The sequence below is a fragment of the Dendrobates tinctorius genome, unplaced genomic scaffold (assembly GCF_039654945.1).
Source record: "Dendrobates tinctorius isolate UK_male_01 unplaced genomic scaffold, ASM3965494v1 ptg000465l, whole genome shotgun sequence".
NCBI classification, from domain to species: domain Eukaryota; kingdom Metazoa; phylum Chordata; class Amphibia; order Anura; family Dendrobatidae; genus Dendrobates; species Dendrobates tinctorius.
The window spans coordinates 242,073-246,083 of NW_027362127.1; the positions used below are offsets into that span (position 1 = coordinate 242,073).

A 4,011-nucleotide genomic window follows, 5' to 3' on the forward strand; every position below is an offset into this window, starting at 1 on the left:
GTTAATGTCTGGAGCTCTGTGCAGGTTTTGACCTGCACACTTGGGGTTAATGATTGTGGCCTCTTTCTGGTTCTGGGAGAGCTTCATAAACCCCTGGGTAGCTTCAATCCCTGCCAGTTATACTTTTGCCTTTGGCCGAGTGTACTGACCCCCGTGTGCCTGTTTGTTGCTATAGCTTGTTTATATGGTTCTGTCCCGATTCTGTTTCCCATTGTGAGTTTGCCTGTTGATTTTGTACTGCGTTATTATCTGTGTATGACTCATTGCCTGTGACTTGACTACTCTCTGCTCGCCCCTCTTGTACCTTGCAACTATCTGTGTATGACTCATTGCCTGTGACCTGACTACTCTCTGCTCGCCCCTCTGGTACCTTGCAGCTATATCTGTGTGTGACTCATTGGCTACGTCCTGACTATTCTCACTGTCTATGCCCCTTGGTAACTTTGTCTCGCAGTTACTCTGCTAGGAATTGTCTTGCATCTCCTAGCTCTGTGGAGTTTAGGCCACGCCCCTAGCAGTCACGTGCTTCAGGTCCTGCGGGTGTGAAGAAACACATCTACTCGGTTGCTGCCCGCTCCACAGGTATCTTTGAGCACTGTTCGCTTTACTCAGGACACGCGCACTGGCTCAGTGAGCAAGTTCAGTGCGGTGTCTCTGACAGAAAATTTTTGTGAAAAAAAAGTACTTTTTCATTTTTATGGATCAATTTGTGAAGCACCTGGGGGTTCAAAGTGCTCATATGCATCTAGATAAGTTCCTTGGGGGTCTAGTTTCCAAAATGGGGTCACTTGAGGGGGAGCTCCAATGTTTAGGTACACAGGGGCTCTCCAAACGCGACATGGCAACCGCTAAATATTCCAGCATATTTTCCATTCAAAAAGTCAAATAGCGCTCCTTCCCTTCCGAGCCCTGCCGTGCACCCAAACAGTGGTTTATGACCACATATGAGGTATCGGTTTACTCAGGAGAAATTGCTCAACAAATTTTGCGAACCATTTTATCCTGTTGCCCATGTGAAAATGAAAAAATTGATGCTAAAAGAACATTTTTGTTGGAAAAATTAAAGTGTCCATTTTTCCTTCCACGTTGCTTTAGTTCCTGTGAAGCACCTGAAGGGTTAATAATCTTCTTGAATGTAGTTTAGAGCACCTTGAGGGGTGCAGTTTTTAGAATGGTGTCACTTTTGGGTATTTTCTGCCATAGAAACCCCTCAAAGGGAAATCAGAGGGACAGGTGGTCGCTAAAAAAAAATGGTTTTGTAAATTTTGTTGTAAAGATGAGAAATCACTGTCAACTTTTCCATGATTCCAATTTCACATGGTTGAGCGCACTTGGGATCTGCCCCCAAGGCCCTGCCCATGCCCAATGTTTGGTCCGTAGACCGCGGCTAGGAGTTAGTCCCGCTTTTGTGCCCAGCAGTGATGGTGGATCTGCTGGGCTTCAGGGCGCTGGATGCTTAGGTTTCCTGTCTTTCAGATGTTCTAGGGCAACAGTGACAACAAGCAAATACTCGAGCAGCCCTGGATAATCCACGCCGGCAGGATGATAAGATCCGGCGGAAGATGGAACCTATGAGAAGAGAAGTGAATATAATGTAAGTGATGGGACGCCATCGGACATGATACTACTGTGCGGTCACTGTGGCCGGACGGCAGAGGAATATTATCACACAGAGGTCAGGGGTCATTGTCAGCCATCATACATGTGATAATCCCATCACTGACAGATGACATCTGCTCCACATGAGTGATTCTCACTGACATCACACAGCATGGGGCTGATTCTCACACTTACCTCGTCTCTTTTTCCCCTTTTTTCCTTTTTCTGATTTTTCTTCTTTATTACTCAGATTTGTTGCAGATATTCTTTCTGTCTGAGCTGGAAAATCTGATCAGAAAGTAAAAAACAAAACCTCAGTAATGACATATCCTAATGGGATCTGCTTTGTCTCCTGTATATAGTAGGATTGTTCTAGTCCTTTCTCCTATAGTCCTGATAATCTGGTATTATATCATAATAGGGCAGAATAAGTCCTATATAATGTACATAATCCCATCTGAGGGGCATTAGATGTGTCACTGATATAGAGCAGTAAGCGCCCTGTGTGCCGCCATGTGGTGCATCACTGATGAGCGATATTCTACTATAGGAGACAATGTCGCCTTATGATGATGTAGGTTATTGGATCCCACAACGCATCTCACAGAATCCATGAAAAAGCTCCTGTGCAAAATTAGTGAAATAGAGATGCAGTATGGGCCCATGGGCAACATAAATAACAAAGGAGACCTATTACAGAAAAACCATGTGGAGATATTGGAGCCTTGAAGTCAACATTCACATTGTTTTTGCTGTAGACATGGACATACCTGATAGTGGGGACGAGGATGGTAAGATGGTAATAGCGTCGTCGTCTCCATCAGATACGGGGACAGATCCTTTCTGCCTGTTAGGAAGAAAAAAACTCATAAATCACAAGTAAACACATTATAAAAGGGGTTGTCTATCAGAACACCAACTATAAGGCCTAATGGGAGATATGACTGCCATAGTAGGGAAGGTCTTCTGCTCAACGCTACCTTCTACTAAGAATGTGTGGCATGTAATACTACATCTCTCCTACAGTGTCGGCAGCACGAAAAATGCTCAACCGGTGGCAGATATGGGCTGTTATCACCAATGGTTTCTGAAGCCAAATGCACAATGACCGCTAACCATGGGATGGTGGGTGCTGCATGTGATATTCTGGTATTTATGTCCTATATTTGGTGATGAGCTCCCAGTAATGACCCCATAATCTACTTACTTTTCTGAAACGTTTGTGTTGGATTTTGGTGCACACTCTGGAGGGGACTCGGGATCCTCCTCATCCTCTGAGTCCAGATGTTTCTTTATCTCAGAATGATCTACAAGACATAGGTAATGAAGTGTTATTAGAGGTTGTCAGTATAACGTAGTCACCATTTATACATGAAACATGGAAAACATAAAAACCATGTGGAGATATTTGAGCCTTGAAGTCAACATTCACATTGTTGGTGCTGTAGACATAGACATACCTGAAAGTTGGGACAAGGATGGCAAGAGAAAAGCAGAATCATCACTATCAAATATGAGGACAGATTCTTTCTGCCTGTATGGAAGAAGAAAAACAAGTAAATCACAAGTAAACGCATTATAAAAGGGGTTGTCTCACTATAAGAACACCGACTATAAGGCCTAATAGGACATATGACTGCCATAGTGGGGAAGGTCTTCTGCTCAAAACTAACTTTTATAGAGCAGAGCAGAAAACAACTACCATGAATATCTGGCATATTATATGACATCTCTCCTATAGTGTTGGGGGGCAGCACTAAAAATGCATAACCATCCACAATTATGGGCTGTTATCACCAGAAGTTACTAATGCCAAATGCACAATGACCGCTAACCATGGGATGGTGGGTGCTGCATGTGATATTCTGGTATTTATGTCCTATATTTGGTGATGAGCTCCCAGTAATGACCCCATAATCTACTTACTTTTCTGAAACGTTTGTGTTGGATTTTGGTGCACACTCTGGAGGGGACTCGGGATCCTCCTCATCCTCTGAGTCCAGATGTTTCTTTATCTCAGAATGATCTACAAGACATAGGTAATGAAGTGTTATTAGAGGTTGTCAGTATAACGTAGTCACCATTTATACATGAAACATGGAAGACATAAAAACCATGTATGGATATTTGAGCCTTGAAGTCAACATTCACATTGTTGGTGCTGTAGACATGGACATACCTGATAGATGGGACAAGGATGGCAAGAGAAAAGCAGAATCATCACTATCAAATATGAGGACAGATTCTTTCTGCCTGTATGGAAGAAGAAAAACAAGTAAATCACAAGTAAACGCATTATAAAAGGGGTTGTCTCACTATAAGAACACCGACTATAAGGCCTAATAGGACATATGACTGCCATAGTGGGGAAGGTCTTCTGCTCAAAACTAACTTTTATAGAGCAGAGCAGAA

At 43.1% G+C, this 4,011-nt stretch overlaps 1 long non-coding RNA gene across 1 annotated transcript; it reads right to left on the reverse strand.

The window, feature by feature from the left end:
* Window positions 1-983: 983 nt before the first annotated feature.
* Window positions 984-2,953, reverse strand: LOC141077879 (uncharacterized). The gene is made up of 4 exons (XR_012227605.1): window positions 2,807-2,953; window positions 2,370-2,446; window positions 1,795-1,887; window positions 984-1,569 (listed from the first exon to the last, which is right to left on the reverse strand). It is a non-coding gene; the product is annotated as an uncharacterized lncRNA (long non-coding RNA).
* Window positions 2,954-4,011: the final 1,058 nt, after the last annotated feature.